At 41.0% G+C, this 22374-nt stretch overlaps 1 protein-coding gene across 3 annotated transcripts in view; it reads left to right on the forward strand.

The window, feature by feature from the left end:
* KCNJ16 (potassium inwardly rectifying channel subfamily J member 16) overlaps positions 1-22374 on the forward strand; it is a 36418-nt gene that overhangs the window by 9173 nt on the left and 4871 nt on the right. Inside the window, exons 3-4 of one of the 3 annotated variants that reach the window (XM_027815966.2) lie at positions 603-673; positions 5710-5816. The exons of 1 other annotated variant lie outside the window; for it this stretch is intronic. The gene's annotated coding sequence lies outside the window, so the exon portion shown is untranslated. The remainder of the gene's footprint in view (positions 1-602; positions 674-5709; positions 5817-22374) is intronic. One more of the 3 variants, XM_027815965.2, reaches the window with a different exon arrangement.

The following is a 22374-nucleotide window of genomic DNA, read 5'->3' on the forward strand; positions in this document are numbered from 1 at the left end:
CCGTATTACAGTCAGACTGACGCGTGTCAACTGATACAGGGATGCTGGAGGTAGTGGCTGAATTTATTCAAGCAATCACATTCTCTTTTCCAAGGCTAATGCACATGAATACTGAGTTAGCAAACTGAATTGACAGGGATTCCATCTCAATGAACATGTATAATGTTCTAGCCCAGGAGAGTAGCATTTAATTGATGAATGGGATTATATTTACATAGCAATTATAACAAAGTCAAGGTTGGCTTTATGTGAAAGACTATTTGCTGTAATATCTTGCTGCTTGGTTGTCTAGGAGAGTTGTTCCTTTATGGGCAAGAAAAAAAAAATCAGAACAGATGCACTCAGCTTTTACATGTGCTTCTTTTCATGATCTGCAAATACTCACTTCATGAAGCCAACTCAGTAGTCACATTGTGGTTGCCTTAGATACATACATTAATTTACTCCATTATAACTTAGATGCTGATTGTTTAACTTCACAAATATTAATAGTTATTCACTGCTATCCTCAAATGGCTGTTCAGTGGCTGATGTAAAATGAATAAGGGCTCATTCTAAATCCCATATAAGTCAATGGGCATCTTCCTTCTCATTTTATTCAGATCTGGAATTAGCTATCCCCGCTGCAGTGCCCCCAGGTATTAATTTTTTGTCCTCAAGACACCTTTGCAAGGTAAGGTCATGCTACTGACTCAGTTTCACAAATGGAAAGCTGGGTCCAGAAAGGTTACCTCAGAATCATTCAGCGTATACATAGAAGTTCTGATCCTCATCATTCCTTCTATGTGGATTTCTTTCCATTCATTATGGGTTGTGGAGAAAGGAAAGGTGGGCATCTGAGTTTTGTTCCAGCATGGAGTTGGATTCAGGGGGAGGGAAGCAGCTGGACCTCGAAGCTAGGAGGAAATTTCACATCTTGTAGTTCCATGGGGTCAGAGAGACCAGCAGCTATATTCAGATGTCTTCTTATGGGGCTTAGAATGGACTTAAATTCTACTGATGGTTCTGCAAGCGAGAGGGGTGGTGGGGAGTTTAAACCATCTATTATATATGGCATGGCAAGGACAAATATGCATGGCACCTATGTTGAGTGATCTGGGTACTTGTAGATACTGAGAAGGAAGGGCTGTACTAAGAAGCCTAACACAAATACCATACTCGTCTTTCTCTGTTGACTCGTACGGGAAGCCAGGTTCTGGCATCCTTGAATCCCCAAATGGTTAGAAGCAAATTTCCTTCTCTTGAACTCTGACAACAGACGGTGTGTTTCAGGTCTATCTTTATTACTATGCTAGGAGGATCTCCCCAAGTGGCTTACCTAGCGATATACTGTGGTAGAGACCGGGAAATAAACTTAGGTGTCTTGTCTTTTACTAGAAGAATGGTTTTCTTTTAATCTAAGCTTTCACTGCTCTCAGTCTTATTGCCATGGAAATTGTCTCCATAGCTGGTATTAGAATTGCCTTGTTGACATCATTAGTAAAGCATGTAATAGATAGCTGAACCACTCCAATATTTGTCTTCAGGTCAACAGCTTTTGAGACTCCAGAGGCAAATTAGAAAAAAGCATAGACTCTTTATTAGTAGAACTTAATTTAACTGTATTTAAACTTCATTAAGGAGTAAAAAACAAATGACCTTTCTTAATGCACTCTCTCTTTATAAAGTATGAAATAAGGATATTAGATTAGTTTGATCCTGGTTCTCATTATGCTCACACAGTAGATGAGAATGCAAAATTCCCTCATTCAGTTAGGTACTCTTGGATGTCAAATCAAAGACCAGGTGCTCCACAAGCCCATTTCCTTTTTTCAGTGTTTTATGTTTCCTAGGCCTGTAATTCCCCCCAGGAAACGAGAAGAAATCTTAATTTCTTACCCCCTCCCCCCCATTAAAGTAACAGCTCTGGTCATTTAAACAATCAAGCACATGTTCTTACACTGTCTGCACCTTATGCTATCCATAAATGGTGGTGTGGTAAGAAAAACCATGGAGGAAGGGAAAGGAAATGACATTAACCTTTTCCATCTGATAAATAAGGGCTCTATTCAGCTGCAATAATCCACATCCTTCCCTAGAGATCCAGTTAATGTAATACCTAAGGGCTCAGATCATTTAAAATTATTTCCACACTGGCCAGCTGATTTCTTGGTGAATTATTCAGTCCCCAGACTGAAATATTCTCCCTGTGCAATAGCACATATAGGAGGGCTGGAGCCCTTCTGTAGCTCCCAACAGCCTGCATGACCTTCCAGATGTGCCAGAGGGCCTGTGACATCCATGTGGCTTATCCACACCCTGTAAATTAGCAGGAACTTTTGTGCTGATTTTCATGGCACCACCAATCTGTAAGCACTGAAGCTAGCATACCTTGTCCCACTTGCTGCTCTTCTCTGCAGGGGGCTTCTCACCTCCCTATCAAACTTTAAGCACCTGCAGTTTATAGGTAGTAAAAAGAGAGTTTGAACTTTGAATGGGTGGAAATTTAGAGCAACAGACTCAGCCAGTTCAACAACAGGCTCAGGCAGCCTGGATTATGCATGTTGTTGCTGGGCTTTGAGGTAATGGATGTGGATCAGTGACCACTGCAAGGTTGCTGGAGTGATCCACACTCCCAGGGGCTAAAAGCTGGGAACTGAAATGCAGAGGATTTTTTCCCTTTCCCCCTTTGCAATACTTAGGTGGGTCCAGTGTGATTGGTATCAGCTCAGCTATACCTGCCCAAGAAACCTGCAAAGACAAAGGACTGTTTGTATGCTTTGAGGCAGATGTTTCAAAGCAGGACAGGGGAGCAGAGCATACAGAATCCAATTGCAAATCAATGGGAAATGCTAGTCTAACATTAGTAGCAATACACAAAAATCCCAGATTTGTATTAGTTTTATTGAGCCACAGCCTATTGAAAACCATTGGGATCTTCTTATTGGTATCAAGACATTTTGGATTAAGTTCTTACTTAAGACATGTTCCTTCCTCTTTTTTTCTTTTTTTTTTTTTTCTTTTTTTTCTTTTTAAGGGATAATTGGATATAATAAACCGAAGTTGTATGCAATTTTGCAACCTTTCTGATGCTGTAATAAGCTGTGCTCTGAGGGTTCGTTATTAGACTGCCTTAAAACTTGCTAGTTAAACAGGAAAAACAGGAAATCTAACCTCACTGTAGTACTTAATTGAAGCGCATTTATTGACTGATTTTAAGCTCTTAGAGCAACTCTGTTTGCTAAGAACTATGAACCAGCTCTTGGATTGTATGCACCCTTAGCTGCTGGGGTGGACACAGACTAGCCATACAAACGTGTGTCATGCTCCAGGTTTGCATCACAAAGTTGGTCTGGGACTGAGCAGGAAGCTATAGCTGGCAATTGGCATATTCTCTCTTGTTGCAATGCTGCTCAGCTTCTCTCCTCCTCTAGAAGCCCACAGGCTGGCCAGCCCACATGGGGTCAATATGCCAGAGGTAAAGCAGGAAGGTTGTACTGGGCATGTTTTAGTTCCCGGCTCTTTGGTGTTGGGGCAGGTGATGGGTCAGCAGAGAGAATCCCTTTGGATCTACCCCTCCTCCTTAAGGATTCTGCAGGTTGCAAAGCTTTAGAAGGATCTGGATCTCCAGCCTCATAATGCTGAGGAGGAAGGACTGAGAAGACTGTTAATCAGTGCCAAAGCAAGCTACAGCTGGATCTCTCTACTAGTAAATCTACCTTTAGTACTGCAATGCTGAGACTGGCATGGACTTAATGCTAATACGCTCCTATCCCCATCCCATCTGTATTAGAAATTAAGGCAGAAACATGAAGAGCGTTACCATGCTGTAACCTTAAGAACAGTTTCTCACTTCATAGAGGCACTCAGCAGGCACTGGTGCATTCAGCCATGATTCATTATCGCTGAACTCTGGTGCTGGCCTTGGCCAGTTTTGTCTGGATTCAGTTAACTTGTTCCACTGGCAGGAAAGATTTCTGAGCATTTGTGTTATCTCTCTGGAAATCTTAAGTAGGGAGCTGAACACGATTAAGAACAGTTGCCTGATAGAAGAGACAGAAAGGAAATGCATTCTGCAGGAGACAGGGAGGAATGGGAGTCAGTCCTGTAAAAGATGGACATGGCCCTCCCCTGGTATAAAAGAAAAAAAGCTGAGCTAGCAAGAGGTGAAACTGAACATTATTGTATATGGTGTCATACTGACTTTGTGTGATAGCCATTGAATTCACCTCTAATCTGCTTCACCATAACGTTAAATCAAACTGGCTAGTGTTGGGGGTTTTTCCCTGAAGTTTTGGGACACTTAATGGCTTTGTGGAGCTGTTGCTTATCAGCACACTGAATACTGTCATGCCAGCCTGGTGAGCAGGTGAATGAAGTCTCTGAAACTTCATTGTTATAAACCAGCTGCAAATCTGACCCAGAGGAGATAGGGATTCTATTCAAGGAGTCTGTGATGCAAATTTATGCAGATGACTCTCATTAGTTTACTGTATCTTTAAAGGCTTGGAATAGCAGGGTAAGGAAAAGACAGCTACTCTGTGGAGTAGAATTTTGAGTAGGCCATAGGAATTGCAGAGCAGACCATAGAAATTGCAGATTTGTGCCCAGACTGCCACCTTCGGAAAAACATTAGTGCACAAAGGACTTGCCTCTCATTTTTTTCGGTAGATTGCAGGGAAGTGGGAGTGTAGAAGCTATTTTGTCACCAGCCACCAACCTCTTGGCTCCTCTTTCTTGGCATTTATTAACAAATATTTCTGCCCATGACCCCCAGAGGCAAAGCTCCATGGCTAGGTGGGCAGAGGCACAAGCAGCAGCAGTGCACAGAAGTAGGAGTAAGCAGAGTTCGTTGAACACAGCCCTAGTCTGAAGACCCTATTGACAGGCTCAGGGTAAGACCACGGTCTGCGTCTTCTGTGTAACACTCTCTAATGGGCTGAGTTAAAAATCTTTCTAGTAGCAGGAGTTCCCAGGAATGTATTCTGTCTAGGTGAAGCCAGAACTCCTGGGAAGGCCTGTGGAAGCACACAATTAACAGTATTGCTCTGTACTTGTACACCTCCTTCTACACTGGCCCCATTTTTGTGGCTAGTGTGGCCTGTTAAAGATCTCTCCTAGCTCTCTGGGATTGCTATCACATTCCAGGTGAGAGTGATGAAAGGCGAGGTGGTCTCTATCCAACCATGACAGAGGATGGAGTAGAACAGGTGTTTAAAATAACCTGCTCTCTGCTGTGAGTGCAGGTAGGTTAGCAGTAGCAGTGGGGGGAAAGGAAATAAGGACTTCAGACATCTACTCATGGCTTATTAGACATAGTGGTGGTGGGGTATGTGGGTGAAATCCAAGGCACAAAGATATTTGTGTTTTATGCAAAAAGCCCTTTCCACTTTTACAGAAATTCTCTTGTCAAGGCTGCCTTAAATGAACTATAATTATCTCTTGGATCAGTTATCAGAGAAATGGGAAAGGTTTGGGGTCAAATTAGTTCCTAGTGTAAATCCTCTGGTTGTGTCATACTTATTGCAAAGTAGACCTTGAGCCTTTCTGAGGGGAAAAATCAGAAAACTGCTGTGTTCCCAATTGTACTGTATTTCTTGTCAGTTGTAATGTTGTGAAAGGATGGGATTTTCTGTGAACTTTTCCCAAACAGTCTTGCTTTTTTTTTTCCTCTCTTTAAGAGGGGGAGGAGTTGTGCCTAAAAAAACAAACCCAACCTGTCGTTCTCAGCTCTGCCAACCTGTCAGTCCAGCCATGCAAGAGAGAGGGAGAGAGACAGAGAAAAAAGAAAGGAGGGAGTGAAGCAGAGATTCTTTCAGATCTCAGCAGACATTAAGGTAAAGCCCATTTCTCATTTCCTTAATTGTGCTTGTGTCTGTGTGTATACATGTAAACAGAAACTCTGTTACCTTAGAGAGTTTTAATCTAACTAAACAACCTGTATGGGAATAAACTGTTCATCTTGTTCAGCTGGAAGTGTGTTTTGCATGTAACCTGGCAGCTCATTAGTTGTTGTTTGGAAACACAGCTTCTCTCTCTGAAGTTCAGAAGGAGAGTTTGTGTTCATTTGAATATTAAAAAGAGGCAGAGCTTTAGCGCTTGTATGAATACATGTTTGCGAATGGTATTAAGCTGTGTAATTTCAGGGCTGAAGCCAGCCTCTAATTACTGAAGATCAGGATAAGAACTTTAGCGGAGGGAAATTCTTCCAAAGCTGCCTGTTACAGGGCTTTTACACCTTCTCCTGGAGCATTTGGTGTTAGCCACTGGTGGAGACAGGATTCGAGGCTAGACAGACTGTGGGTCTGATCCAGTTTGGCTGTTTCTCCATTCCTCCGTTCCTGTCTGTCCCTTTCTGGTGAGGTTTATCCAACTTTTCATTACCAGAGGAGGAACAAAGCTAAGGTGCAGCAAAACTGCCTGCATAAATTCTTGAGTTAGGAGGGCAGAGCAGCAGAGGCACTTTCAGCTCATACCAGAGGAAATTGAAGGTTACAGACTGTGAGAAATGTTGGCTGAAATGAGTGTGAGTCAGAAGAATCATTCTGCCCCAGAGCTTGCCTTATGAGTCTGGTCTGGGCAACAATTTGTTGGAACAATTGTAGTAGAACGGGCCTAGTAATGAAGGCCTGAAATAGAAGAATAGTCACAGTTCTTTTAGACCTGAGCATCTGTGCATGAGTGCCTATGTGGATGTGTACTTGTGCACAAATGTGTATGTGTAAGGAGTCTGCTGAGAGGTTCTGACCCCTAGTATGCCATGAAGATCCACAAACAAAGGTACGAAAGGAAGAATTATGCTCATCCACCTTAGAAATGCCCCTATTTCTGTATTTCTAAATCCTGAACAAAGATTTTAAACTATACTGAAGACTCTGTAATATCTTTCTAAGTAGGCTGAGGCTCTGGGAGAGTCATACAGAAGGCAAACTGGTGGCCAGGATTTCCTTTCCTTGCTGTATATTTAGGGTTTTGACTCCTACTGCCAAGTTGTGCCTGCTGAAGATAACCTGTCTAGTAATGCCAACCCAACAGTCAGAACAAGTTGAAGGATGGCAGAGAAAGACAATAAAATCATCATGTTGCTCACTGCATGGGTTGTAATGCCCTTGCCAGGGATTTGGTTATGAAATACTGGCTCCTGCATCTTCCTTGCTGTTAAACTTCCTCAAATACTTGCATCTGTGCCGCAGTTTTGGATTGAAGCTCTCCTCCCATGGTGGTGGCTGCAACAGAGCTGTGAGCCTGGGAAGAAGACCAAGATGATCCAGACTAGAGCGGGGTGGTCGGTGAGGTGGTCTGTCCATATGACTGTTCCTATGAAAAAGTTTGCAATATCTTGCGTTTCATCACTTTCTTCTGGTAGCATGGTCTCCTGGGAACTCTGAGCTGTTGCTTCTTATTACCCCTGACTCATTCCCTGTGGGGATGGTGATACAGAGTGAGACCACAGGCATTTAATACACAAAATAAATTCTTTTCTACATAGCGTTTTTTGTAGTATTATTATATGCTTTCCTGCCACAGCTAGAATGGAGAGGGAAGTGCTCTTTCAAGTGACCGTAGGAGACTGAGAAGAGGAAGTGAATGCTTCAGTTCTGGTGGGGATAAACATTTCTACTGCTAGTTACAGTAACAGAAATTAGTCACTGAGACAAGGAAAGGAGGAAAATCCTTTAGATTTCGTGATCTGCAAAGACTTCACTAATCAGCCTCAGCACTTCTGCAATTTCTTTTTGCTTTCTCTCCTCTTGTCTTTGCCTTTCCTTCTGTTTACATGATTTAAAGTCATGCAATAAAGCCTTGGGGCATCTACATGACACATTCTACAATGCTGATGGGCATTTTTGCAATGAGGGCAGACATTCTGATGCACTCACTTCATTATACTGCTTTTGAAAGGGTCTGAATGTACTCATGTAACAAGATTGGTGCTACTAAGTCAGCCAAGCTCCCTGCAGATCAGACAATTGATCTATGTACTGCCAAATGCAAGATTATAGTGTATGTTGATAAATGGTTTAGCACAGCTTAGCAAATGTCAGTTGATCAATCAGAGTTAACCGGCTGCAAACTCGCTAATTCAGGCAATGTCCAGGCAATCCATATTCTAGATGGGCTTCATTAGTGTAGCTGTAATGACTCAGCACTGCAACAGATGGGAAGAAATGTCAGAAACACAAGTTAAGTTCTTAACAATATTTCAAGATATGTCATTCTGGAGGCAGAAAGAGCAAGGACTGATGTATTGATCATTTGCTCAGCAAACTGTTTCTAAAGAAACAAACTTTTGCAAATGAAGTGTTATCAGAAAAAAAAGTTGAAATCTGAAAAATCCTTCTGCCAGAAGAGGTTCTGAATAGTTCTTGGAAAGATCAGTTGGAAAACGCTTCATATTTGAGAAAGTTTCTGCCTTTCAAGAGAGCACTGCTAATTCACTTTGCTCAATGTTCCCTGATGTGATTAAGATTCTCTAGATTGACTGCTGCCTTGCCCTTCTTCATTTTATTAGTTACTGTTCTTGCCCAATATTTTCACCATGTACTTTTGGTGAGAATGTTGGTAACAGAACAGCCAGTAACGTATTGAGCAATTAAAATGCTAGATGAGATATACAAATAAACCAAACAAATAGAAACAACCTCAGATTTCTTCTCTGTTTGCTTTTTAAATTGGGATAGGAGCTTGATTTGATTCTTCATCTTTTCATCCTATATTGCAAAAGCACACTAGTCGTCCATCCTGTCTGGCAGGACCCAATGCTGCAACCTCAGAAGCCATTGTGCTGCTTTTCACAATGAATTGTTCATTTTTGTGTAGTTTGCAGTCATGTAGTAGCACTGGATCCTCTTTTTAAAGCAGTTAAATTTGTGTCTTAAGAGTGCAGACGGGGAGAATATGCTTCAGCTACTCAAATGTTATTTGTGGTGACATGCCTGATTGGAGAATTGGAAGACTGGAGAGTGTTTCAGCCCTTAATTTCCTGTGAAAAGATTCAGCTGAGGAAGCATTGAATTTTTGGTTTTTCTTTGCTGTCAACATGGTAGAGGGTAGTAGGTCAATAGTAGGCTGAGTAGATCTAAGAATTTACATTTGATAAAGAGCAATAGTCTTTATCAAACAATACAGGCAATGTCAATGAACAACCACTTTTTCAGAAAACTTTCCCTGCACCCCAATGGAAAACCAAGACAGGGATTCACTAGATGTGGAATGAAGACTCATCTGGATAAAAGAGTAAAACCAGCTGGATTTTTGATGTGTATAAGAACCAAAGCCATGTCCATTCCTGAGACAACTTCAGACCTTCAGACACAAAGGATCTCCAGTTTTTTTAAAATGTTCTCTGTTTTCAAATTAGCACCTGATGTTGTATACATCACTGCCAGGGCACTGATTCTGTGCTGCAGTACCTTGTTTCTTTGCAAGCCTGCATCCTGGCAGTGAGCAGAGCTGAGCTAACTCTAGTGACCTGATCTCTGACATAGACAGTTTTGCTCTCCAAGAAATGCCGGACCTTAGCATCTATGGGAGAACATGCACACTTTCTAACTGGCATTCTCTCACTCAAAGATAGCTCAATTTAAGACAAATCTGAACAACTGAGATGATATTCACTTAATACATATGAAAGTAGATGCCATAAAACACAGCCTACTTTCCACCAGAAATCCCAATGGGGAAATCCAAATATTTCTATTTCCACTCACAAGCTTTAACTAGCTGTTTGACTATTAATGAAAATCCTTTTAGTTTTCCACAACTGAGTGAGAACTCTTTCCAGGAGTGGCCTGTGGTGAGATTTCTAGTGTGCTCCTGCTTTGGGTAGACTAAGAATATTAATCTTTTCATGGTATTTTGTCACCACAGCTAGCTATTCCCCGGGGAAATAAGGCAACTGGTACCTCATGCAAAAAAACACCAAAAACCCTACAAGTAACCCTTGGACAGCTTCTATAAGTTTCTGTTGTTCAGGTCTCAGAAAGATTTGATTTAGACTTTTTCAATGGGAATAAGTAATTAGTGCTCTGCTTTATCTACATGAGTCTGTTCAAATCGAGTTAAATGATTGGTGTGGCAGAGTTTTGGATTGAGGTGCAGTTGCCCTGGTAACAATCGAGAGTGAAATCAGAACCTTTTGAACAGCCAGTGGAATGTGGTTCTACTTGGATGACAATAGGTCAAAGCATTTTAATGGGTAAAAATGTAATCCAGTACAATAGGATTTATTGCCACTATGTCATCAGATTGACACTATTCCTGCAAATTCTTTAGCTTGTGACAGGCTTCAACTGAAATCTGTTTAGTGGAAAAACTTGTAAAATGCCATTAATCATTTTGTTTTCCAAATCAACCAAAGAGTCTGTATGTCTCAGGGGGTTAGAAGGAATATCTTCCAAGTGAGTGAAATTCAACCTCTCTGCACAAAGCCCTAATGAATGGCTGTTCTGGACACAATAAATGGTTCTAAGAACTCAAGGCACATTTCTGCAGGGTGCTGAGTACTCTGGTCCAAGTCTATTGGAGAACTTCCGCACTTGCTTAATTTTACACTAACAAAATAGTTTCCAGTGATTTCTAGGATGGTTATTCATGCTCTTAAACCTGATTGTATTTGCTGACAGACAAGACCTTGCAGGATTAAGTCCTAAACCAACACTAGAAGAAAAGATTCCCTGTTCAGTATGGCAAGGGCATGGGGCAATATTTCATCCCTTCTGCTGACATTTTTCCAACTTCTGCAATAACGATCCTTTTATTCGGAAAGATCCCAGAGTGCTGTCTAAACTAATAAAATGCAGCCACAGCTAGGAGCAACAATGCATAAGATCAGGACAGGAGAATACGTTGCCTGCAGCTTTAAGGAAATGTTAGGTTAGGGTGCCAAATTCTGCCCCTCTACCCTGAAGCCAAGAGCACGAAGGGCTTGGCTCGACACCCTTTGGGATGTCAGCAAGGGACCTCTGTCACACAGAGATGTCTAGAGCCATCTATTTTGGAGACAGTATAGCAGAAATGAGCCTTAACATTCATCGTAGGTGGGCACCCCATTGAACCTTCTACCAGTTCTTTCAAATAGATGGATGTCATTCTCATTCGGTTTTATTTAATATGAAAAGCAGATTCTCCTCAATCATATGTCTGGTGCATATCCTTTCATTGTTGATAGGAGGGTTTTGCAACAATAAAACTTCAAGCTAGTAAGTATTCCTTCTTTGGAATTATTATGTAGTTACAAAGAACAATTGAGCCAGACAATGACACAACCTGTTTCTTGTCTTCCTCAATGGGAAATGGGCTTTGAGTTTTGTGAGGATGTTCATAAACAGCCAAGGGTGTGTAAGGCGAAGAATGACCTCAAAGCTGAGTTTTACACAGGAGAACAAAGAGATCTTAAATCCTGATTTGAAAAACACCCGAAGACCAAATCAATGGCATAATATCATAATTATCAACACGCGTCATAATGTTGCTGGAACCCACTCGCCACTTCTGCCTTTAAACACAAGTAAACACAAGCTCCTCTCCTAATTGCTGTGCAGCTGTCAAGCTTTGTAAATGATGTTTGTGCTGGCAGTAGCTGGGAGATAACTTCATCTATCTAGCATTCGTACGGACTGGAGATTCATCCTTGCTTCTTTCCATGGGATGCTTTGTGACATTATTGTTTTCAGATTGCTTTCCCTTTGTTACAGTACTTCTGGCTTCCTTCCAGAACCTTTTAGGTTACTTTTTAGTCTCCTTAATCTGTACTTTCTCTCCTGAGCATAATCAGCATTGCAGTTGCTCCCAGATTAAGACACCCAAGTGGTGTGGCTTGCTTTTTCTGTGGGAAACACCACTTTATGTTTTTCACAGACTTCATTCCCTGAAGATCTTTTCATTACGAAGTGAATACAGCTTAACACTATACAAAATGTTCCTAAGGAAGAATGCCACCAGTCCAAACTCATGTGATTCGGAGCTTGTCAGGCCTTGATAGTGATTTGAGGTTTAATTAATCACCTACAGCTTTGCATGACTTTTGAATGACTCTGGCTTTGTGGCAGGAGAAAGTGATGCTTTCACTCGGTTTTACTCACTGAAAACAGGACTAAAAATGACCCAGGGAAAACACAGGCTGCATATGTCACTTTTGAATTCAATTTTGTGGATCGATCATTTATCTAACTCCCAACTAATTTGGAGTGGATCAGGGCACAGTGAAAGTTAAATTTCAAACCAGAGGGTGAAATTCTATTTAGGCATGCTGCTGTCTCTGGTGACAGCACCTCTGTAAAGTTAATATGTAATAAACGAGAGACACATTTGTTTCACAGGTCCATAGCACCTGTGAGGAAAAACAGAAAAGTTATTTCTCAAAACAATCTTTGGGAATTGCTCTGGCAATAAAATCCACTCTACTTTAGTTTAGGTATCTTTTTTCATGAGTGTTGACATTTGTAATGTAACAGGTTTTTATTTGATGTATTTTTGTTAACATCGTCTTGATAAGATCTGCTCACTTGTTCACAGTGTTTGCCTTTGAGAAGTAAAACAGGAAAAACACGGCTGACTGAACAGGTTCATGACAAACATCTTGAAATGAGCTGAACTTCCCATAAGTAGCTCACTCAGAAAGTGAAAATCTGCCAGGCAAAGGGCAGCCACAGAGGCACAGATCATGGGCAGTAAGGGAGGCATAGTCAGCCTCTGTGCAAATCACTGGGAGACAAAAATCCTATGACACCCCCCCCCTCCAAATTCACTGTTTTTAATTAAAGGCAACTTCTTTGTATTTTTTTAAGAAGCACTGCCATTTTTGGAAACAGTTTGATATTTTCAACAAAAAATAATCTATTAACTTCCCCTGAGACAGCTGAGGAATTTGCTGATTGCATAAAGTCATTATGATGGGACTGAGAAACTGGTCTGTAGCATTCCTCAAGTGGTTCATTGTAAAACCTTCCACAAGTACTGTACCTCTCTGGCTCCAGTCTCAGGAAGATTTGAAGCAGGCTTACGTTCATTCTTACTGTGCTCTTATAATTAAACATATGCATGAATATCTTTCTTAGATTTAAACCCAGTGCCTTAGCTTTTAGGTTGTCTGCATCCTGCATGCCTGGCCTGAGGTTCCTCTCAAGTCCTTCACAAGCTGAAGAAACTGCCTACGATTGACATGTCCATTCCTTGGGAAGTCCATGGAAGAAGTCATTGGGATTTACTGACAAAACAGTTTGGCAAGTGCAGGTTTTACATATAGTGGTTGAAACATGGGTACAAAAATAAAGAAAAAAATATTTAGGAAATTACATTAAAAAATATTAGCAGTAGTCAACAGAAATCAAGTGAAGAATAAAACGAGGTATCTTTTTAGACTGCGTGAGGTGGGTTGTGAAAGCCATTTTCAGTGCCTGTTACAATGAACATCACATGCACAGTGTGGAAAGCGATAGCGCAGCAAGAATAAAAGTTATCTTCACTCAACAACCATTGAGAATTCAGAAGTCATGTCTGAAAGAAGCATCCTGTTCCCAAATTTCCGATAGACCTCAGTGGAGTTAAGTAACAATATGGGAAGCCAACATTCTGCCAAAATCTGAACAACAAAAAAAGAAGGTTTAAAAAAGCCCTTGTTCCTTAGAAAGTATTGCTGTAATTCCAGCAAGCCAAGCCAGTTCTGAAGAGCATGGATGGATGCTGCCTGTGGTGATACTAAGAATCCCAGCAGCTAGAGCTGATCCAAAACAAGAAATCAAAGACAACCCCTTTGCTGACTTCAGTAGGACTTGGATCAGGTCTGATCTCTGAAACCATTTAATATATTTCACAGGCTTTTAAAAAGTAGTGACATATATAGCCTGACAAATGTGGAAGCATATTTTGGTTTGGATGAAGAACCTGAAACGCGGGAGGCTGTGCAGGACTATGGGCCTTGGCTGAGCAGCCCTAGTCAAAGGAGCTCCATGATATCTTCTGCCAGGCTAGAGAGAAAAACACATTTAGGCGTATCAGAGGTGGACTTCTGCTGTATCTATATTCACAAGTGAGAGTCATACAAAGCTGCTTAGAAAAGCAAATAGTGATTCTTGACCCTAGCAGTGATTGATAAATTAACTTCTTGAAGCAGAGTATTTGCCTGGTTCATCTGCCTGCATGTGTTGATGTCAGCCACAGATTTTTCTGGTGCTTTTCCTAAATAAAAAAGCACTGATACATTGTTTGACTTGATCCTTAGCTAATACTTATCTCAACCTCTTTGATTTGGGAATCAATCTAGAAAGCTGAGACAGAAGGGTTTTTTTTTTATGGTATTTCCTAAAAATAAAGTAGGTCATAGTGGATGTGATTCATTTTATTTACATGTTTTATTTAGATTTTTTTTTCTTCTCACTTCCATTTCCTCAAAGGAGTAATGCAGAATTGTATTTTCACTGTTAAACCCTACTTTAGTTTTGAAAATGTAAAGGCTTTGGTGGTTTAATTGGCATTTGGGGTATTTTAGTAGGTGGGATGATACAGCTTCGGAGGATTATAGTGGAATTCCTGCCGAGGTCAGCAGCCCAAAGCTGAGATCAGTAGAAACTTGCAAGTGCTCCTCCTGTCTGTCCTGGATAGCCCTTAGAAGTTAGTAACTGGTGTCAAGCTACATCTTAGAGGTGGGGGAAAAAATATCAGAGATCCTCAGGCTTCCTACTCATTTTTTACTTCTCTCATCTGTTGAACAGAGCTCACTCATGCTGTTAACTTGGGATTGTGCTTTATTTTATTCTATTCCTTGTATGAAACACAATAGCAAGGCATCTGATCCAAACTCCATTGACACCAACACAAGGCTTCGCATTGTCAAAGCTGCAGCCATTGGAATTGGTAGGATCAAAACTTGCACGGGCAACGTAAGGGGTTCTCTGATCTTCACATAACCCTTTGGTTAAATACACATAACCTTTTCTTCTCTCAGTTGTTTTTGCTATGCCTGCAGACACAGAGAACTGCAGGACCAGGGAGCAGCGAGGTACATAGGACTGCGGGAGCTAACGGTAGTGCCACAAGAAGTGCAGCCCTGTATCTGTACCTTTCTTATTCTACAGAAGAATATATATATACTCTAATTAAGAATATATATATACTCGAATAAAGAACACAACCAGAAAGACAGTGACTTCGTGTTCTTATGTCACACTGCCCTTCCCTGGCTATTTGCCTTCCCTGGATATTTGGTTTACAATGTACTCCAAAAAACAGGAAAAAAAGGAGTATGCTTTCTGCCTCAGGAAGCAGGGTTGCACAGCGTGACGTAAAGGAAACGGTCCCTGAGACTGGAAGAACCCTTTCAGAATCTCAGCTCTTGCCCGCCCCCCAAATCCTACTTCGTTAATAACCTGTTGTGTTTTAAAAGATATAACAGCACTGAACTGCAGCAAATAACAGAGCTGAGGGTGTTGGCTCCGTTAAATGAAAGTGGTCAGCATTATCTAATCTGATTCTGTCATTGTTCATGACCTGCCACTTACCTATTGTTGAATACATTATTATATTACATCATGTCTATTAAGAGCTGCAACAAACTGTTCTACTGTTCCGTGCCAGCAATATGTGGTGGAAAAGTTCCTCGAAGAATTTTTCTGTGCCTCTGTAGGCTGAGTGTAATCCATAAGGCTTGATGCGTGGAGAAATCCCACCACACACCTCTGCAGAACTATTGAAATGAACCTTCACTGTGCGTCGGCGCAGACATGAGTGTGTCAGGGGAGGACGGAGGAGGAAATTATAATTCACGCTAACACTTGTATTCGATTGCCTCACAGCTAACTTGTATTAAAGCCCAGGGGATTCTGCCTGCTGCAGTAAGGAATAGGTTGGCTACTGGTTTCCGGAGAAAGACAACTGGATATAAAATACATCTTTTCAGCTACTCCATGTCTGCATGTCTGGTAGATTTTCCAGGATGTGTACCAGCTCTACCAGTTTTAAGAAGTAAGGCTACAGGGGCCTGACCAGAAATAGAGGTGCTCTGGTCCTATCAGCTCAATACCAAAACGCAAATGGCTCATAGCTGCTGGGAGGAGAACCAGGAGGAGGAATTTTCAGGCAGGAGGAGATGCCCCCTGGCAGGTGTGGGCTGTGCTAGGTGCACAGCAGGGTCACCCTGGAGGGTTGGGTGCTCAGGTGCTCCCATTCACTTGGTTGCACTGTTGTGCTTGTGGTCTTGGCTCATCAGGGCAGCCCTGGGCCTGTGGGTGCACTGGGGCTGCACCCAGCCTGGGTGCCATGTCTACCCACCCACAGCTGCAGTAGCGGGGGGGATGTGGTGTTGTGCTGGCGAGTACATGCTGTGTCTGGTCGCCTTAGCACAGGAGCTGCTGAGAGCTGAGGGTTAAAAGGAGGAAGAGAGTCCTGAGAGTCAACAGTTTTAGGTTTCCCCCTGCCAAATCGTCTGAGACAAAGAATGGCAGTGAGGCCCGAAATCAAGACTTTCAAGTTGCCAGCACTTTCCATTTCTCATGGTATTTCAGTGTTTCCACTGGCTTGTTCCTGGCTAAAACCATGCAGTGCATACAGTGCAAATAAATTAAAATAGACATTTTCAGCTTTCTACAGATTTTGGGAATTGCTCTGAGTGGTAAGCAGGGGGCTGGTTCATTTTTAACCTGTCCTGTGGCTCTGAAACAGGCAACCAGCCCTCAACAAGGAGCAACTTTCAAAGCCTGTCCTCTCAAACTTAAGGGGCCAAAATTCTTTCCTTTTTTCTTTTTTTTTCTTTTTTTTCTTTTTTTTTTTTTGGTTTTGTTTTAAAGAGATCTGGTTTCACTTAGATGAATTAAATGTCAATATATCTGTTACTGTGAGTTGTTCCAGTGTAGATTACAGCACTATTGCATGACTGGAAAACCTGCGCAGAGGTCGTCTGGTCTGTGCTGTTTACGTCTATCTTTTAAGATGTTTAATAAACAAGCACGTCTATATTGATACTTTTAAAACTGTTTAATTAACAAGCACTTATATATTGATACTTTTAAAAATGTTTACTAAACAAGCACTTACATATTGATACTTTTTAACATGTTTAATAAACAAGCACTTACATATTGATACTTTAGGTCTTGTTTGTGTACAGAGGTATTGAATAAGAAGTCTAAGAAATACACTTTTTCTCCAGCTCTGAGCTTCACCTGTTAGAACTTTCCTTTTATTTCTGTAGCTGCAATCTTCTCTTCCGCTGTTGAAAGACCCGTATACACAAGATTACAGCGAGGAGAGGTCTTCCGTGCCAGGTGACGCTTGCAGAGCTGTGTGTTGCAGCCTGACAGCCATGCTGCTGGGTGAACCGCAGCCCTACCAGCCTCCACTGCACTCCGTCATCTAAGCTAAAGTGATGGGAACAACAAAACTTTTTTTTTTTAAAGGGCGGGTTGAACCATTTAAAAGCTTCGCTCCGGAGGCTTCAAAGGCGTTATTATGGATGTAGGAAAGTTCTGTGATTGAAGCTCCCGCTGGGCTGTGCTTCACTCTGGTAAAGTCAGCACAAAAGCATGTACTGATCTGAAAGCGCTCTAGGTCATGCTTTGTCGTGGGAACCCCTCTCCTGCATCCTTGCTCCCTAGAGATCCAACTCTGCGTTCAGTTGAGGGGATGTTCCAGCCCCCCTCACCTTGTAAAGGTGCCCTTTAGTCATTTGCGGGGATCTGATCTGAGATGAGGAACATCAAATATAAAAAGAAAGCCCGCTTGTAACATAAAGCCGTGCTCATCAGTATCTTGCACCTGACCCGTTAGATACGAGGACTATCAGACACTTTCTGAAACTGTGAACATCATTGTGCTTTTTTGTTCTGCCAGAGGAGACAAGTGAAAGCTTTCACAATGTAAAGATAAGTCTGTCTTGTGGGTTAGGGTGATCAGCCTTCCAAGCCAAGCAGGCAGTAGTTTCAGCACAGTTGCGGGTGTCCTGGAGTGTACCTGTTGGAGGCTGCGAGCAAACACCTCCGTGGCCAGCCGTGGGGTGCGCGTGGTACAAGACATACAAACGGTGAATTGGGATGTGTGCCAGCCCTGCTCTGGGGATTACCTACCAGAAGCAGGAAAACTGGCTGTATTAGGAGCAGTTAGGTGCCTTTGCAAAGAAGAATCCTAATGCTGCCCTATAATAGATTCATTTAGATTTTGTGGGTGGTGGCTTTTTTTTTGTTTTGTTTTGTTTGGTTTTTTTTAAAGAAGCGAATACTTGAGTCAATTCCAAAGCAGCTCAAAAGGTTTCTACTTGTCACATTTCTGGTCTCTGAGCTGCAAGCCTTCCAGGGTTACACAACTATGACTAAAACTGGAAACCTTTCAGACCATTTCCAAGATGCAGCAGGAAACTGAGGTGATTGCTAAACCGATGCTAGAGAGAGATCCACTTCCATGTGTGTGGGGTTAGAGTACGCAATTGCATTCGGAGGTTTCGAGTTGTTTTCTTTTTGATTTAATCTCAGAACAGAATTATTCTGCAACCCAGATCTTCACATTGTTTTGCTTAATGTTTTACAAACAGGCTGTTGACTGAAGTTGTCACTGAAAAAAAATTCACCCCTACTTGTTTACATAATGGGAAAATATAGTCATAAAAGGGGCGTAGCAACGACTTGTTAGGTATTAAGTTAAGGTGCAATATAGGGATTATCCTCATAAAACACTGAGCTCTAAACTTAAAATGTCAAAATTAAATTGACAACTACATTTAGTGGAAGTTTTTAAAAGGCTAAACTTGATGCTTAAGGCTTTTAAGTTACTGTTATTCTGAATGAGCTGATGAAAATCCAGAGTTCAAATTCCTTTGGTACAGCGGTTCTTTTTGAGAGGAACTAGATGAAAATTATGAATATGATAAGAAGGCTTGCTTCTGCCAGTGTTTGCTTTGTGTTAGCTCTTCACTGGGCATAAATAGGTGCTGAGGTTTTTGCTGTTTCTGCCGCTGCACTGCTTTATGACCTTTGAAATACAGGAATTTACCTGCCTTTCTCCTATATCTAATTGGGGTGAAATTTTCAAAGATACCAGTTTGGGGGGGTCAATATGCAGGCCCCATAAACACAGGTCTCTAGAGCAGTTCTGTGCCTCCCTGAGCATGTTCCAGTATCCAACACAGTAAGAACCTAACCCTGGCTTAAATAATTAAGAATATATGTTGATTTTCTGAACTGAGCCTGATACATATATGCTTTAGGAGTATTTCTGAACCCTTTCTAGCATTTATCTTAATGATTTTTTTGCGATTTCTCTGTTTCTTTCTTCTGACTATCCTGCACAGCTTCACTGCTCCATTTTTGTCTCTGAGAAGTTTTTTATTTGGGAGCAAAATAAGTTTCTAAAAATGGTTAGCAAAGGTACTGAAAATTTAGCACACTTTCTTTTCTGAACAACGGAACAGTATGCAAAAGAGGTTCATGATGTGTATAAACATGCCCAGAAATACAGGGGGGAAAAAACCCCAGCCACGGAAAATAGAAGAAAGACAAAAACGGGCGAGGGTTTGTGTGTTAGTGTTAGAGGAAGGTGAAAACGCTTCCTGACAACATCTGAGAATCATTTGCAGCAACCGATCCATGAGCTTTAGTGAGTAGAGAATGTTTTTAAATCCTCCCCCACCCCCTTTGCTAATCTTTACCAGGTAGTAAGACCTTTAATGTAATTCGTATGGCTTTCTTAGGGATGTGTAAAATACTTCCATTTTGAAAAATCAGATTTTTGAAATGTCGCTAAGATTTAAGTTTGTAAGTCTGGTTGTGAGTCTGTGGTCTTCTCTCCTTTAAAATTTGGTAATAATAATAGTCTTCAGACTGTTTTGCAATAGTCAGCATGTCTCAGTAAAGTAAGTGATGAACATCTGGCTTCACAGCCTCACTGCCTCTCGTTTGGAATAGGAAAATCACGTGCCTCTTTCAAAGTGTCCCCATGAATGAAGTACAGATCGTAATACAGGCTTACTAATTCAGAACCATTGAAGGGTATTTTTTTAGACTTAAATGATAAACATCGGACAATGTAAAAGAAGTTATTAATTACGATGCATGATTATTATCGCACTTGAGAGACTTTAAGAGGTAGCCTGGAAAAGTTTAGACTTGGCTTACCTTTAAGACCCCCAAACCACTGGGTGACATTTTTAGATGGTTTTGAGTGGCTGAGAAGGCTATTTCCTAAGACTTACAGGCACATTTGGGATTTTAGGTCATCTGGGGCACGTCTCCACTGTGCAAGGCCAAACATCTCTGAGCAATCCAATTTTCAACATGACGGAGAAAGATTAACGCAGATTCTGAGAGCAATATATGTCCGTTAATGTTGCTCTGCACTGATCCTTTTTTACTCCATCCAGCTTCAATTCTAGATTGTTTGGTTCTGGTTTAGGAAGCTCTACATCACCTTCCCTTTCTTATTACAGACATATTTTTGAATGTTCTGAAAATCCAGTCTAGTGGATGTTTTGTTTATACCAGTCAAAAAACCATCCCAGGCATCCATGAGCATATATGTATTACTACAACCTACATGATAGTAGTAGGAGAGACCCTAAGCAGAGTCAGAGCTCCTAATGCAAGAATTGCCTCCTGTGTGTGACAGACTACCATAAACTCAGAGTGGAGTTAGCCACATCGCTACATGTCTGACAGCCGACAGTCCATGAGTCTTGCCAGCACCAACAAAATCTAAAGATATTGCCAGCAAAACACTGTTTTTGAAACATGATGATTTGCTGATGGCAACAGCAGTGAGTGGAATCAGCTCAGCAGTCTGATTCATGAACTGTTCAGCCCTTTTAGGGTCCCAGGACGTTTGTGAGTATTTTCAAGGAAATCTAGTTTGATTCAGTCAATAAGAAAAACAGCACAAGCCTAAGTATGTTTTTTATTTAAGATTATATTGGCTCCTGATTACAATTTGCTGCATTTTCACACCTCACAATATGAGGTTCTTAAAAAAATAACCGTTTCCAGTTTTTGTTTGTTGTTAAATATGACTTATAAAATGTTAGGTCAAGAGTCTTCAATAGACTAGGCTACGCTGTTTGTTTTAAAGCTATGAGTAAAGCGAGTCATATGAATGTTTCCAAAGACTGTATTCCAAGAAGTATTTTTGGAAACATTAATGTTGTGTTTTTTAATGAAGGCCACATTCTGAGGCTACGACACCATATGTCACATTCATTTCTGTACTGGAAAAAAAAAAAAAAAAAAAAAAGACAAGAAAAAAGAAATGGAAACTATGTTTGGCTTTTAAGTGTTTTTGGATTAGTGTCTATGCATGCTTGTCATTGTTCCTTGGATGAGAGAAGAGTTCTCGGTCTGTTAATCTAGTCCATCCAATATATATTACACTCTATGGGCCTGCCTTGAAGTGTGTGCAGTCATTTATACTCAGGCAAACTGAATGAAGAGCTGAGGAAAAAGTTTACCACTAGGAAACTTTTTTTTAATTTCATTTTCCATTAATATGTTGGCTTCATTGTAAACCTACCTCTGAACTTTTGTCAGCTGAAACCAGCTTAAAAATGGGAAAAAGGACTTGTCATTTTTCCATTGAAAACTTAACATTTTTTGGAGTAATGACAGGTTTTCCTCAAAAATATTGGCTTTTGTTTCCTTCAGAAATATCAGGTAGAAGCATGATATATGGCAAAAATTGTGAGTTGCTCTAGCTGCGTACCCTATAGCTTCTGACCTGTCAGCGTTTTGTGTGTTAGCAGTTGGGATATGGCAGCATGAGCTGGAGACCTGCAGGAAAAGGCATTTGCTGTATCCTACAAGTGATTCATCAGCATCCTGTAACTGATTACTTCAGCTAAGTCTTTCCTTTTTTATTGGATTCCAGTTGATGAGTTCTCAGTTTCTAACATAAGTTCTTGTTATTAGTCACTAAACGTATAGCCTAGCACTTCGTACTGCTGGAGTTCATATGGTTGCAATCTGCAAAGACATCAGGTTTTTTTCTCTGATCTGACAGAGGAATCTCCTAATTCACATCACTTCCTAAATTTGTGTCATCCACAAATTTTATTAACGTACTGCATGTTTGTTTCAAACTCATTAATAAAGATTTAAATACTTTTTGGCAGCCGGATTTTTTTGTTTTGTTTTGTTTTAAGGAATGATTTGAGAGGCTTCCCAGGACCTCAGAGAGGTTTCTTTTTCAATTGAAATGTAAATACTTTTCTACAAATTGAACAAATATGTCTCTGTAGCACTAGCCTAGTAAAGTTCAGTTCCATGACCAGGCATTTCTGGGCAATACTGAAACACAAACAGTGATGAATGATTGTGTGTTTGATACGTTTTCTGATTAAAACATGTTAGCACTTAATTCGCCTGTCCATGCTACAGAATCTTATGTACAAATGACAGTGTTTTCCTATGCATTTCTTCTAATGGAGGA

The sequence above is a fragment of the Falco cherrug genome, chromosome 1, assembly GCF_023634085.1.
Source record: "Falco cherrug isolate bFalChe1 chromosome 1, bFalChe1.pri, whole genome shotgun sequence".
NCBI classification, from domain to species: domain Eukaryota; kingdom Metazoa; phylum Chordata; class Aves; order Falconiformes; family Falconidae; genus Falco; species Falco cherrug.